Source organism: Ranitomeya imitator, chromosome 4, assembly GCF_032444005.1.
Source record: "Ranitomeya imitator isolate aRanImi1 chromosome 4, aRanImi1.pri, whole genome shotgun sequence".
NCBI classification, from domain to species: domain Eukaryota; kingdom Metazoa; phylum Chordata; class Amphibia; order Anura; family Dendrobatidae; genus Ranitomeya; species Ranitomeya imitator.
Window position 1 is genome coordinate 683892086 of NC_091285.1, and position 16407 is coordinate 683908492.

A 16407-nucleotide genomic window follows, 5' to 3' on the forward strand; every position below is an offset into this window, starting at 1 on the left:
GCTAGAAAATGTTTGAAATTGCATTTGCTTTTTCCGTTAAAAATATTTCTAGATATTCAACATATTTTTTTTTCAACATGAGTGGGACTAGAAACAACTAATTGCACTGGCAGTATCTCCCTTTTTTAGGCCTTATTTTCTATTTTGGATTCTGCTATTTATTTAGTTTTTTTATTTAGCCCTCACATTGTGCACCTGTAAGGTTTTTATAGATTTTTGGGGGCTTAACATATGAATACAGTCTTTTTTTATTGCTGATCTCTAGTGATGATCGAGTGCTCTGTACGGGAATCGAACAGGTCGGACGCTCGGACGGCCTCAACTCGAGTACCGAACATGATCGCAGTCAATGGGAACTCAAGCATTTTCCCCGAGATCCTAACAGGAGGGCAGAGGGGGAACTAAAATCACTGAAATAGATGGAAACAGCATGTGGAAGACCCCTGGAAGCATCTCTGACTCCCAGGTCGCTGATGGGAACAATGGTGTCAGAGTATTACTCCACTTTTGCAGATTCACAATAAAACATCTAAAAACAAAGAGAGAAAATAGATTTTGCAGGAAAAAATTATATAGAGACTATATAATGTAGACAAGAGAAAAGAAAAAGCCCCCATGCAGAGGGTAAAGCCATTGGCCAGGTGAAACTGTGCCTCCTGTGAGAGCACAACAAACACGCTCATCCATGAGACCTAGCTTCCTGTCCCACTTTGCAGGGAGACGCGGGACACCACTCTTGAAGCCAGAATAATGTGAATAGGTGGTCAGTTAGATGGATGATAATGCTTCCATTATGTTTCTCAGCACCACCCTGTCTTCCACAATGTTTTAAGAGGCCCTCATATCCTCATCTATGTGTCTTCCAGGATGTATTGCAGTCCCTCCTTCTAATTTTTGGCAGCCCATCCACATAGCGCATTGGCTTTAGGGCTCTATGAGTCCATCTGATACTTCTAACAGAACATGCATGAGGCCCTCCTTTATGTCTATGATATGTCCGAGATAAGGTAGTAAAATGTTAGAATTACATTTATCGATGACTATCGGGGGGGGTGACGTTTTATTCTCCCCTCTACTATTTCATCTACTGTACAGTCATGGACAAAAATTTTGAGAATGAGACAAATATTAATTTTTCCAAAGTCTACTGCTTCATTTTTTCTAATGGCAATTTGCATATACTCCTGAATGTCAGAGTGATCAGCCTAACAGCAATTACTGTACTTGCAAAGTCAATATTTGTCCAGAAAATGAACTTTAACCCCCAAAACACTTTTCAACCTCATTGCAGTCCTGCCTTAAAAGGAGCAGCTAACATCGTTTTAGTGATTGATCCATTAACACAGGTGTGGGTGTTGATGAGGACAGGGCTGGCGATCAGTCATGATTAAGTAAGAATGACATCACTGGACACTTTAAAAGGAGGCTGGTGCTTGGTATCATTGTTTCTCTTCAGTTAACCATGGTTATCTCTAAAGAAACACGTGCAGCCATCATTGTACTGCACAAAGATGGCCTAACAGGGAAGAGTATCGCAGCTACAAAGATTGCACCTCAGTCAACAATCTATCGCATCATCAAGAACTTCAAGGAGAGAGCTTCCATTGTTGTCAAAAAGGCTCCAGGGCGCCCAAGAAAGACCAGCAAGCGCCAGGACCGGATCTTAAAACTGTTTCAGCTGCGGGATCGGACTACCAGCAGTGCCGAGCTTGCTCAGGAATGGCAGCGGGCTGGTGTGAGTGCTCCTGCACGAACTGTGAGGCGGAGACTCTTTGAGCAAGGCCTGGTATCAAGGAGGGCAGCAAAGAAGCCACTTCTCTCCAGAAAAAACATCAGGGACCGACTGATATTCTGCAAAAGGTACAGGGAGTGGACTGCTGAGGACTGGGGCAAAGTCATTTTCTCTGATGAATCCCCTTTTCGATTGTTTGGGACATCTGGAAAACAGCTTATTCGGAGAAGAAGAGGTGAGCGCTACCACCAGTCTTGTCTCATGCCGACTGTAAAGCATCCTGAAACCATTCATGTGTGGGGTTGCTTCTCACCCAAAGGAATCGGTTCACTCACAGTCTTGCCTAAAAACACAGCCATGAATAAAGAATGTTTCCAGAATGTCCTCCAAGAGCAACTTCTCCCAACCGTCCAAGAGCAGTTTAGCGCCCAACAATGCCTTTTCCAGCATGATGGAGCACCTTGCCATAAAGCAAAGGTGATAACTAAATGGCTCACGGAACAAAACATAGAGATTTTGGGTCCATGGCCTGGAAACTCCCCAGATCTTAATCCCATTGAGAACTTGTGGTCAATCATCAAGAGACAGGTGGACAAACAAAAACCAACAAATTCTGGCAAAATGCAAGCATTGATTATGCAAGAATGGACTGCTATCAGTCAGGATTTGGTCCAGAAGTTGATTGAGAGCATGCCAGGGAGAATTGCAGAGGTCTTGAAGAAGAAGGGTCAACACTGCAAATATTGACTTGCTGCATTAACTCATTCTAACTGTCCATATAACCTATTGGTACTCATAATATGATTGCAATTATATTTCTGTATGTGATATAAACATCAGACAAACACTAATAAAAACCAGAGGGCAGCAGATCATGTGAAAATATAATTTTGGTGTCATCCTCAAAAATTTTGGCCATGACTGTAGTCATAGGCAATGGGGAAAAACAGTGAGAGATTGCCCGGCTATTATGGGGCGAAGAAGGTGATTTTTTGGGGGCTTTTTCTTTTGTCTTGTATACATTATATAGTCTCTATATAATTTTTTCCTGCAAAATCTATTTTCTCTCTTTGTTTTTAGATGTTTTATTGTGAATCTGCAAAAGTGGAGTAATACTCTGACACCATTGTTCCCATCAGCGACCTGGGAGTCAGAGATGCTTCCAGGGGTCTTCCACATGCTGTTTCCATCTATTTCAGTGATTTTAGTTCCCCCTCTGCCCTCCTGTTAGGATCTCGGGGAAAATGCTTGAGTTCCCATTGACTGCGATCATGTTCGGTACTCGAGTTGAGGCCGTCCGAGCGTCCGACCTGTTCGATTCCCGTACAGAGCACTCGATCATCACTAGAGATCAGCAATAAAAAAAGACTGTATTCATATGTTAAGCCCCCAAAAATCTATAAAAACCTTACAGGTGCACAATGTGAGGGCTAAATAAAAAAACTAAATAAATAGCAGAATCCAAAATAGAAAATAAGGCCTAAAAAAGGGAGATACTGCCAGTGCAATTAGTTGTTTCTAGTCCCACTCATGTTGAAAAAAAAATATGTTGAATATCTAGAAACATTTTTAACGGAAAAAGCGAATGCAATTTCAAACATTTTCTAGCCTTCCTTTGCGGTCATAAAATAAAAATAAAAAATAAATTATAATGTGAAAATAGATGATATTTATTTTCTAAGTGAGAAACAAGACTGGCGGGAAAACACACATAAGGATTAATGACAATGTTAAATAAATCACGGGAGACTATATTGGATAAAAAGCATTTTGGCAGCGGTGGGATTCGAACCCACGCCCCCGAAGAGACTGGAGCCTTAATCCAGCGCCTTAGACCGCTCGGCCACGCTACCGCTACAAATTGGAATCAAGTTAATTCTTTCAGGAATTTTGCAGAATGTTTTTACATAATTAAAAACTGCATAAATAATGAGTTAAACACCATGAGTGAGAGTCCTGCTGTATGTAACCGCCGGCACCTGCGCCCAGAACCTTCATATTACTGATCGTTCTCCGTATTATTATTTATTATTTAAAATGCCCTGATGATGGCCGGACGACACATGTCAGCACTTTCTCCCTAATGTGTCCCCCCTATTTCCTTACAGATTGTAGTTTTTGAGCAGGACCCTCGCTCCTCCTGTAACTGGTGATCTGTGTCACTCTGTAATGCCTTTATTCTCTGTACATATCACGCTCAATTGTAAAGTGCTCCAGAATTTTTTGATGCTATATAAATATTAAAAAATAATTACACTTTATTTATGTTGGTAAACAAAAGTCACCTGGCCCGTACTGGGATCGAACCCGCGACCTTGGCGTTATTAGCACCACGCTCTAACCAACTGAGCTAACCGGCCGTTCAATGTTTGATTATTCCAGTCTCTATGAGGCCGTGGGTTTGATTCCCAGTGCTGTCAGGAGACTTTATTTTTTTTTTCTACAGTACAACATGGTCTGTCGTCATATATTTAGCCTCATGAAGTACATTTCCCGCCAAAAAAAGATCAGTTGGACAGGACACCTCACAATGGCTCACTGTCACTATGGACACCTCACTAACCACACCCCTAATCTCTTGGCTGTGACATCACTTCCTGCTGGCCATGATGCTACATGCGTTTTTGCTGCATTTTTGTAGCGTTTTTTCCATCACCCATTCAAGTCAATGGGTGAAAAAACGCTGCAAAAACGCAGCAAAAACGCTGAAAGAAGTGACATGCCCTGTGTCCAAAAAACGCAGCAAAGCAGAAAATACTGATCAAACAAAAACCCAATGTGTGGGCATGAGATGTCTGAAATCTCATAGGCTTTGCTGGTACTGTAAAAAGCAGCTGAAAATTAGCATAAAAAAATCAGCAAAAATACGCAGCAAAAAAGTCGTGTGTGTGAACGTACCCTAATTGACCAAAACAGTTTGGATAATGAAACAGGAGAAAGATCATCTGGGGGATTATGTGATAACTCCACTGGTCACTGATTCAGATAATATTTTGATACTAATCTGTGGAAGGATACAAAGACCAGAAAATCAAAGAAGGGCTCGAACATAATGGCATTTAAAGTTCTTAATAAAATATTACATAAAAATGATTAACAAATGGGGAACCAGCAGGTGGCGCCACACCACAAAAACAAACAGAAAGAGCAGGAGATAAGGAGGAAACTCGGTAATAATAATAATTCCACACAAGGAAGTAAGAAGCCAAATTCAACATCATGTCACATGTGCAATAAAAACCTGAAACCATTAGGACAGCAGATAATGTAAATACAATATGAAACAATGTCTTATCAAAATAAAAAAAACACAAAGAATATATTAACAGGATAAAAGTATGTAAAGGGTTATATGGTAACACAAGCCTACTGCTTACAATATGTTGAATGACAGACCGAGACCGAAACAGTGGAGACAGCCAAGTAAATGAATAAGAAAGTGCTGAGATGAAAATCAGAGTAACAGAATAGACATTACAGCCTGCAGGATGCGGTGCCAAACCCCGACGCGCGTTCAAGCGCAATGCATACACGTGAGGGTTGTATCAAACCTGCAGAGGAGACTTTAAGGCTACTTTCACACTAGCGTCGTTTGGGATACGTCACAATGCGTAGTTTTGGGTAAAAAACGTATCTTGCAAAGTTGTCTCCAGGATGCGTTTTTTCCCCAACATTAATGACGCATTGCTGCGCATTGCCACACGTCACAACCGTCATGCGACAGTTGCGTCTTGTTGTGGCGGACCGTCCGAATAAAAAAAAAACGTTGCTTTTTTTGAGCGTCGTGTCCGACATTTCTGACCGTGCATTTGCGGCCGGAACTCCATCCCCACCTCCCCGCAACTCAAAATGGGACAGCGGATGTGCTGGAAAAATGCATCCACTGCCCCCGTTGTGCGGCACTTCCACAGTATGCGTCGGTACGTCGGCCCGACGCACTGGGACTACGACGCTAGTGTGAAAGTTGCCTAACAGAATAGACATTACAGCCTGCAGGATGCGGTGCCAAACCCCGACGCGCGTTCAAGCGCAATGCATACACGTGAGGGTTGTATCAAACCTGTAGAGGAGACTCTATATGTGCACAGCTGACCAATTATAAACAATGAAAATGCTGAGGAACGTGAAGCCTAAAGTAAAAATCATATGACTGAATGTGAGAAAGAAAATCAATCTAAATTAACTTATGATAAATATAATAAAATATGAATGCATGTGAATATATCAAAAGATATGAAAACAAAGTAAAAACAGAATGTTAAGGAGTGCGGAATCACAAAACATTAATGTAGATCATGTAGATCAAAATATGTAAATACATAAAATAATGAAAAATAGCGACAACACAAGAAAAATATATAAATAAGTATAGATGCAAATATTGATATATATGAATTTCATATCACACTACATACATGTGGACCCGACCATACATAAATATCATCATGAACAGGGTCATATAGTTGGTTCCATGGTGTAATGGTTAGCACTCTGGACTCTGAATCCAGCGATCCGAGTTCAAATCTCGGTGGGACCTGAACTTTTATAATTTGTTGATTTTTTTTTTTTATTCACAAATCTCAATAATACAAACTAGCAAATTGCATCATTTTGCCACTTTTAAGATTTCTGGTGAAATATGAATAAATAACAATTTCAGTAATGGCAAAAAACGCATCACATCAGCAATTAGAAATACGGATGATGAGTGTAAAATAATTCATTGTAATGCAATTGAAATAGTTTTGTATCAGTCATTTGTGATCCTAAATAAAAAAAGGAAATAATGTTAAAATAGATAATATTTATCTTTACATTGCCATACAAATAATTTTGATATTCAAGTGCAAAAATAGACTGGCAGGAAAACACACATAACGTTACCAATTAGAAATTATTGATGACGACGGAAAATAAATCACGGGAGACTGAACAAATATCTGGAAGGCAAAAGAACCCACGCCCCCGAAGAGACTGGAGCCTTAATCCAGCGCCTTAGACCGCTCGGCCACGCTACCTGTGCCACGTCCCTGCGCTCATGTTTAGGAATGATGAAATTCAGCCCTGTATGATAGCAAATCCTCACAGCGTGTAATGTCCTCACCATCAGGACTCCGCTCTGCGCGCTCACATCACCACTCGTGCAGTTTTCCTACTTAGGACTTTTTCCTTTTCCTGCCTTTTTCCAGTATCAGCAAAGTAAATGAGATTTCCTGCTTCTCGTGCATTTGTTGATTTGAATTAATGAATCATTCCTTTCCTTCAAATCTGTTATGGCTGGCAATCAGGCAACACAGCGTGCAGTAATCAGCGCACATACAGAGATCTGGCAATAACCAAAAACAATAGGACGAGCTCTGAGACGTGGAATCTCTGTAGACTGCAGTACCTGATCTATCCTCACACAACTATAAGCAGCAGTGGATTGCGCCTAACAACTACCTATGCAACTCGGCACTGCCTGAGGAGCTGACTAGCCTAAAGATAGAAATACAAGCCTGACTTACCTCAGAGAAATACCCCAAAGGAATAGGCAGCCCCCCACATATAATGACTGTTAGCAAGATGAAAAGACAAACGTAGGAATGAAATAGATTCAGCAAAGTGAGGCCCGATAGTCTAGACAGAGCGAGGATAGCAAAGAGAACTATGCAGTCTACAAAAAACCCTAAAACGAAAACCACGCAAAGGGGCAAAAAGACCCACCGTGCCGAACTAACAGCACGGCGGTGCACCCCTCTGCTTCTCAGAACTTCCAGCAAAAGACAATAGCAAGCTGGACAGAAAAAACAGAAAACAAACTAGAAGCACTTATCTAGCAGAGCAGCAGGCCCAAGGAAAGATGCAGTAGCTCAGATCCAACACTGGAACATTGACAAGGAGCAAGGAAGACAGACTCAGGTGGAGCTAAATAGCAAGGCAGCCAACGAGCTCACCAAAACACCTGAGGGAGGAAGCCCAGAGACTGCAATACCACTTGTGACCACAGAAGTGAACTCAGCCACAGAATTCACAACAGTACCCCCCCCTTGAGGAGGGGTCACCGAACCCTCACCAGAACCCCCAGGCCGACCAGGATGAGCCACATGAAAGGCACGAACAAGATCTGGGGCATGGACATCAGAGGCAAAAACCCAGGAATTATCTTCCTGAGCATAACCCTTCCATTTGACCAGATACTGGAGTTTCCGTCTAGAGACACGAGAATCCAAAATCTTCTCCACAATATACTCCAATTCCCCCTCCACCAAAACAGGGGCAGGAGGCTCCACAGATGGAACCATAGGTGCCACGTATCTCCTCAACAACGACCTATGGAATACATTATGTATGGAAAAGGAGTCTGGGAGGGTCAGACTAAAAGACACCGGATTGAGAATCTCAGAAATCCTATACGGACCAATAAAACGAGGTTTAAATTTAGGAGAGGAAACCTTCATAGGAATATGACGAGAAGATAACCAAACCAAATCCCCAACATGAAGTCGGGGTCCCACACGGCGTCTGCGATTAGCGAAAAGCTGAGCCTTCTCCTGGGACAAGGTCAAATTGTCCACTACCTGAGTCCAGATCTGCTGCAACCTGTCCACCACAGAATCCACACCAGGACAGTCCGAAGACTCAACCTGTCCTGAAGAGAAACGAGGATGGAACCCAGAATTGCAGAAAAATGGAGAGACCAAGGTAGCCGAGCTGGCCCGATTATTAAGGGCGAACTCAGCCAACGGCAAAAATGACACCCAATCATCCTGGTCAGCGGAAACAAAACATCTCAGATATGTTTCCAAGGTCTGATTGGTTCGTTCGGTCTGGCCATTAGTCTGAGGATGGAAGGCCGAGGAGAAAGATAGGTCAATGCCCATCCTACCACAAAAGGCTCGCCAGAACCTCGAGACAAACTGGGAACCTCTGTCAGAAACAATATTCTCAGGAATGCCATGTAAACGAACCACATGCTGGAAGAACAAAGGCACCAAATCAGAGGAGGAAGGCAATTTAACCAAGGGCACCAGATGGACCATTTTAGAAAAGCGATCACAGACCACCCAAATGACCGACATTTTTTGAGAAACGGGAAGGTCAGAAATGAAATCCATCGAAATATGTGTCCAAGGCCTCTTCGGGACCGGCAAGGGCAAAAGCAACCCACTGGCACGTGAACAGCAGGGCTTAGCCCTAGCACAAATTCCACAGGACTGCACAAAAGCACGCACATCCCGTGACAGAGATGGCCACCAGAAGGATCTAGCAACCAACTCCCTGGTACCAAAGATTCCTGGATGACCGGCCAGCACCGAACAATGAAGTTCAGAGATAACTTTACTAGTCCACCTATCAGGGACGAACAGTTTCTCGGCCGGACAACGATCAGGTTTATTAGCCTGAAATTTCTGCAACACTCTCCGCAAATCAGGGGAGATGGCAGACACAATGACTCCTTCCTTGAGGATACTCGCCGGCTCAGATAACCCCGGAGAGTCGGGCACAAAACTCCTAGACAGAGCATCCGCCTTCACATTTTTAGAGCCCGGAAGGTATGAAATCACAAAATCAAAACGAGCAAAAAATAACGACCAACGGGCCTGTCTAGGATTCAAGCGCTTGGCAGACTCGAGATAAGTCAAGTTCTTATGATCAGTCAATACCACCACGCGATGCTTAGCACCCTCAAGCCAATGACGCCACTCCTCGAATGCCCACTTCATGGCCAGCAACTCTCGGTTGCCCACATCATAATTACGCTCAGCAGCAGAAAATTTCCTGGAAAAGAAAGCACATGGTTTGAACACTGAGCAACCAGAACCTCTCTGTGACAAAACCGCCCCTGCACCAATCTCAGAAGCATCAACCTCGACCTGGAACGGAAGAGAAACATCAGGTTGACACAACACAGGGGCACAGCAAAAACGACGCTTCAACTCCTGAAAAGCTTCCACGGCAGCAGAAGACCAATTAACCAAATCAGCACCCTTCTTGGTCAAATCGGTCAATGGTCTGGCAATGCTAGAAAAATTACAGATGAAGCGACGATAAAAATTAGCAAAGCCCAGGAATTTCTGCAGACTTTTTAGAGATGTCGGCTGAGTCCAATCCTGGATGGCCTGAACCTTAACCGGATCCATCTCGATAGTAGAAGGGGAAAAGATGAACCCCAAAAATGAAACTTTCTGCACACCGAAGAGACACTTTGATCCCTTCACGAACAAGGAATTAGCACGCAGTACCTGGAAAACCATTCTGACTTGCTTCACATGAGACTCCCAATCATCTGAGAAGATCAAAATGTCATCCAAGTAAACAATCAAGAATTTATCCAGATACTCACGGAAAATGTCATGCATAAAAGACTGAAAAACAGATGGAGCATTGGCAAGTCCGAACGGCATCACCAGATACTCAAAATGACCCTCGGGCGTATTAAATGCCGTTTTCCATTCATCTCCCTGCCTGATTCTCACCAGATTATACGCACCACGAAGATCAATCTTAGTAAACCAACTAGCCCCCTTAATCCGAGCAAACAAGTCAGAAATCAATGGCAAGGGATACTGAAACTTAACAGTGATCTTATTAAGAAGGCGGTAATCAATACACGGTCTTAGCGAACCATCCTTCTTGGCTACAAAAAAGAACCCTGCTCCCAATGGTGACGACGATGGGCGAATATGTCCCTTCTCCAGGGACTCCTTCACATAACTGCGCATAGCGGTGTGTTCAGGTACGGACAAATTAAATAAACGACCCTTAGGGAATTTACTACCAGGAATCAAATCGATAGCACAATCACAATTCCTATGCGGAGGTAGGGCATCAGACTTGGACTCTTCAAATACATCCTGAAAGTCCGACAAGAACTCTGGGATGTCAGAAGGAATGGATGACGAAATAGACAAAAATGGAACATCACCATGTACTCCCTGACAACCCCAGCTGGTTACCGACATAGAGTTCCAATCCAATACTGGATTATGGGTTTGTAGCCATGGCAACCCCAACACGACCACATCATGCAAATTATGCAGTACCAGAAAGCGAATAACTTCCTGATGTGCAGGAGCCATGCACATGGTCAGCTGGGCCCAGTACTGAGGCTTATTCTTGGCCAAAGGTGTAGCATCAATTCCTCTCAACGGAATAGGACACCGCAAAGGCTCCAAGAAAAATCCACAACGTTTAGCATAATCCAAATCCATCAGATTCAGGGCAGCGCCTGAATCCACAAACGCCATGACAGAATACGATGACAAAGAGCACATTAAGGTAATGGACAAAAGGAATTTGGACTGTACAGTACCAATAACGGCAGAGCTATCGAACCGCCTAGTGCGTTTAGGACAATTAGAAATAGCATGAGTAGAATCACCACAATAGAAACACAGTCTGTTCAGACGTCTGTGTTCTTGCCGTTCTACTTTAGTCATAGTCCTGTCGCACTGCATAGGCTCAGGTTTACTCTCAGGCAGTACCGCCAGATGGTGCACAGATTTACGCTCGCGCAAGCGACGACCGATCTGAATGGCCAAGGACATAGACTCATTCAAACCAGCAGGCATAGGAAATCCCACCATTACATCCTTAAGAGCTTCAGAGAGACCCTTTCTGAACAAAGCCGCTAGTGCAGATTCATTCCACAGAGTGAGTACTGACCATTTCCTAAATTTCTGATAATATACTTCTACATCATCCTGACCCTGGCATAAAGCCAGCAGATTTTGCTCAGCCTGATCCACTGAATTAGGCTCATCGTAAAGCAATCCCAGCGCCTGGAAAAATGCATCAACATTACTCAATGCAGAATCTCCTGGTGCAAGAGAAAACGCCCAGTCCTGTGGGTCGCCGCGCAAAAAAGAAATAATAATCAAAACCTGTTGAATAGGATTACCAGAAGAATGAGGTTTCAAGGCCAAAAATAGCTTACAATTATTTCTGAAGCTCAGGAACTTAGTTCTGTCACCAAAAAACAAATCAGGAATCGGAATTCTTGGTTCTAGCATCGATTTCTGATCAATAGTATCTTGAATCTTTTGTACATTTACAACGAGATTATCCATTGAGGAGCACAGAGCCTGAATATCCATGTCCACAGCTGTGTCCTGAAGCACTCTAATGTCTAGGGGAAAAAAAAGACTGAAGACAGAGCTAAGAAAAAAAATGATGTCAGGATTTCTTTTTTCCCTCTATTGGGAATCATTGGTTTGGCTCCTTGTACTGTTATGGCTGGCAATCAGGCAACACAGCGTGCAGTAATCAGCGCACATACAGAGATCTGGCAATAACCAAAAACAATAGGACGAGCTCTGAGACGTGGAATCTCTGTAGACTGCAGTACCTGATCTATCCTCACACAACTATAAGCAGCAGTGGATTGCGCCTATCAACTACCTATGCAACTCGGCACTGCCTGAGGAGCTGACTAGCCTGAAGATAGAAATACAAGCCTGACTTACCTCAGAGAAATACCCCAAAGGAATAGGCAGCCCCCCACATATAATGACTGTTAGCAAGATGAAAAGACAAACGTAGGAATGAAATAGATTCAGCAAAGTGAGGCCCGATATTCTAGACAGAGCGAGGATAGCAAAGAGAACTATGCAGTCTACAAAAAACCCTAAAACGAAAACCACGCAAAGGGGCAAAAAGACCCACCGTGCCGAACTAACAGCACGGCGGTGCACCCCTCTGCTTCTCAGAGCTTCCAGCAAAAGTTAATAGCAAGCTGGACAGAAAAAACAGAAAACAAACTAGAAGCACTTATCTAGCAGAGCAGCAGGCCCAAGGAAAGATGCAGTAGCTCAGATCCAACACTGGAACATTGACAAGGAGCAAGGAAGACAGACTCAGGTGGAGCTAAATAGCAAGGCAGCCAACGAGCTCACCAAAACACCTGAGGGAGGAAGCCCAGAGACTGCAATACCACTTGTGACCACAGAAGTGAACTCAGCCACAGAATTCACAACACAAATCTGCATCAAGTTAATTCTTTCAGGAAGTTTCCCACATCCTAGATATCTGAATGAAATATCCTGATTGCAAATTTTTATTCATTACATAGTGGAATGTGTTCAGAACAATAAAACATAACAGTTATCAAGATAAATCAAAAAGAATATCCCATGGAGGTCTGGATTTGGAATGATACTCAAAATCAAAGTGGAAAATCAAATTACAGGCTTATCCAACTTCAATGGAAAGATAACGAAATGATGCTCAGTAATGTGTGTGGCCTCCACATGCCTGTATGACCTCCCTACTGTACAACGCCTGGGCATGCTCCTGATGAGGCAGCTGATGGTCTTCTGAGGGATCTCCCAGACCTGGACTACAGCATCCGCCAATTCCTGGACAGTCTGTGGTGCTACTTCACTTTGTTGGATGGAGCGAGACATGATGTCCCAGATGGTGTTCAATAGGATTCAGGTCTGGGGAACGGGCGGGCCAGTCCATAGCTTCAATGCCTTCATCTTGCAGGAACTGCTGACACACTCCAGCCACATGAGGTCTGGCATTGTCCTGCATTAGGAGGAACCCAGGGCCAACCGCACCAGCATATGGTCTCACAAGGGGTCTGAGGATCTCATCTTGGTACCTAATGGCAGTCAGGCTATCTCTGGCGAGCACATGGAGGGCTGTGTGGCCCTCCAAAGAAATGCCACCCCACACCATTACTGACCCACTGCCAAACTGGTCATGCTGAAGGATGTTGCAGGCAGCAGGTTGCTCTCCACGGCGTCTCCAGACTCTGTCACATCTGTCACATGTGCTCAGTGTGAACCTGCTTTTATCTGTGAAGAGCACAGGGCGCCAGTGGCGAATTTGCCAATCCTTGTGTTCTGTGGCAAATGCCAAGCATCCTGCACAGTGTTGGGCTGTGAGCACAACCCTATCTGTGGATGTCGGGTACTCAACCCATCCTCATGGAGTCGGTTTCAAACCATATGTGCAGACACATGCACATTTGTGGCCTGCTGGAGGTCATTTTTCAGGGCTCTGGCAGTGCTCCTCCTGTTCCTCCTTGCACAAAGGCTGAGGTAGCGGTCCTCCAGCCTCTGGACACTACGCTGACAGACACAGCAAACCTTCTTGCCACAGCTTGCATTGATGTGCCATCTTGGATGAGCTGCACTACCTGAGCCACCTGTGTGGGTTGTAGAGTCTGTCTCATGCTACCATGAGTGTGAAAGCACAACCAACATTCAAAAGTGACCAAAACATCAGCCAGAAAGCATTGGTACTGAGATGTGGTCTGTGATCCCCACCTGCAGAACCACTCCTTTATAGAGTGTGTCTTGATAATTGCCAATAATTTCCATCTGTTGTCTATTCCATTTGCACAACAGCATGTGAAATTGATTATCAATCAGTGTTACTTCCTAAGTGGACAGTTTGATTTCACAGAAGTTTGATTTACTTGGAGTTAAATTCTGTTGTTTAAGTGTTCACTTTATTTTTTGAGCAGTGTATAATTGTATTGTCCTGCATAGCATAGCTGAATGGGTCTCCTAGGATTCAACAGCTCCTGTTCCCTTCTGCCTCCTGGTAATCACATGAGTGTTGGTTTGGAGAAGGAAGCACTGTCAGTGCTTCCTATTTTGTTACACAATAGCTGGTTCAGTGCTGGACATATAAGAGTTAAGAAGAATAGTATGGTAAAAAAAATGTTTATCTTCTCTGTGAAGTGTCTGGCTGTGTCTAACAGTCGACCCCCGATTCCCACCACTTCACTATCTTGCGATCTGCTTAAACTGCATAGACATTTTAAAATGTCATTAGAGAGTACAGAGTGAATGACTATTGTCTATTTCTAGTCCTCAATTATTGAATTCTTTTCTCTCCTTGGGGATGTGGGTCCCCTTCCACGGCTGCTAGTATTTTGTCCTATTTTCTTTGTCTGACCCAGTACCATAGTACAGTGTGTGTCTTTACCTAGTGTCATAAAATATATATAAAGAATCATTCAAATGAGTCGGACATATATATCCAAAGTATATGAATGTGACAGTCGCAATAAATTCAGTCTTCTCGAGCCAAAGACGTACATGATGCTGTAGTAAAGGCACTGGTAAAATTTGCAATTTGGATGTGTACATTTATCTTAAAAATCAATTAGTATAAGGAAATAGTGAGTCTGTTTCTTTAAAATTGTTTGTTAAAAATAAAGAGAAGGGTTATTCCCGGCACCAAGTTAATTTTTTTGTCCTGTGTGTTATTTCAACCCAAATCCCCAGAAATAGCCTCATCGGATCTCTTCTGGGTGGTGCATACATAAAGAACATGTATTATATCGGAAAAAGGAACAAGAAAAACAGCACTCGCCCGATCCTTCCTTCAAGATGGGGTTTTAATCCATAAAATCCTTGGTGACTTGATGCATGATTACTCTGTAGGAAGACTGATCTTGTGCAAGTCTATGTCCTCCAGGGTCTTCTCCACCATTATCTTGATAGTTTCAAGCCATCAGGTTGCTCGTCTTCCTCTTCACTTCTATAACCTATTCAAACACAATTTTATAGAAGGAAAAGGTAACATGAAAAACAGCACTCACCCGATCCTTCTCGCAAGATGTGGTTTTAATCCATAAAATTGGTTACATTGATATTTGCAGAGGTACAGGTGTCAGGGAAGTTTTTTTCATGAACAGTGAGACCTGCCGGAAAACTTGATGGACGCGTAGAAGCTCCAGCAAGGCGTTAAACGACCGCAGGTCTCACTGTTCATGAAAAAACTACCCCTGACATCTGTACCTCTACAAATAACTTTTCCTTCTTTAAAGTTGTGTTTGAATAGGTTACAGAAGTGAAGAGGAAGACGAGCAACCCGATGGCTTGAAACTATCAAAAGAAGACCTGGTGGACCTAGCCTTGCAGAAGATCGGTCTTCCTACTGAGTAATCATGCATCAAGTCACCATAGCTCAAAATCGAGTCAAAAGCCAATAAAATAAATGAAATAAACAAAGGCCAATGGTTAGGATGAAAACATTTTACTTGTTTGAAGAAAATGGAAAAGTAAGAAAAGGACAAGGCACTGCTGAGATTCGAACTCAGGATCTCCTGTTTACTAGACAGGCGCTTTAACCAACTAAGCCACAGCGCCAGACACTGCTGCACTTATAAATAATCGTATAACAGGAGACTGTGGGTTCAAATCCGGTGGCGGTGATGACAATATTTCACTTCTTCTCGTTATGGCAATTTTCCATTTTTACACTTTTCTTTTCTCCTCCCCTTATTCAAACAGTCATAACTTTAGGATTTTTTGGTAGAAATAGCCATATCACGACATATTCTGCAAATTGTACATTAGAATGACACCATTTATTTTATCATGCAGCGCTGGAGACTAAGAATAGAAATTCCAAGTGAGGCAAAACTGAAAAACAAAAGTGCAAATACCCCCGTATCTGTCAATATGGGGTAGATGCAATGTTCTGATTGCCTCTTATTGCATTTTTTCAAGTGTTTTAGGGTAGCGAAAAAAGTCATTGTATTATAATATTATTTTATTTATCTAGCACCAACATATTCTGCAGAACTGTACAATTAAGAGGGGACATGTACAGACAATGAAGACAGTACAGAGGAACTGATAATTCACCAGTTAAGGTACCGTCACACTAAGCGACACTGCAGCGATACCAACAACGATGTCAATCGCTGCAGCATCGCTGTTTGGTCG

General features: G+C 43.0%; 3 non-coding genes across 3 annotated transcripts; 1 reads left to right on the forward strand and 2 right to left on the reverse strand.

Moving 5' to 3' along the window:
- Positions 1 to 3503: 3503 nt before the first annotated feature.
- TRNAL-AAG (transfer RNA leucine (anticodon AAG)) lies at positions 3504 to 3585 on the reverse strand. Its single transcript has one exon. It is a non-coding gene; the product is annotated as a tRNA-Leu (tRNA).
- Positions 3586 to 6197: 2612 nt separating this feature from the next.
- Positions 6198 to 6269, forward strand: TRNAQ-CUG (transfer RNA glutamine (anticodon CUG)). The gene has a single exon. It is a non-coding gene; the product is annotated as a tRNA-Gln (tRNA).
- Positions 6270 to 15751: 9482 nt separating this feature from the next.
- On the reverse strand, positions 15752 to 15825 carry TRNAT-AGU (transfer RNA threonine (anticodon AGU)). Its single transcript has one exon. It is a non-coding gene; the product is annotated as a tRNA-Thr (tRNA).
- Positions 15826 to 16407: the final 582 nt, after the last annotated feature.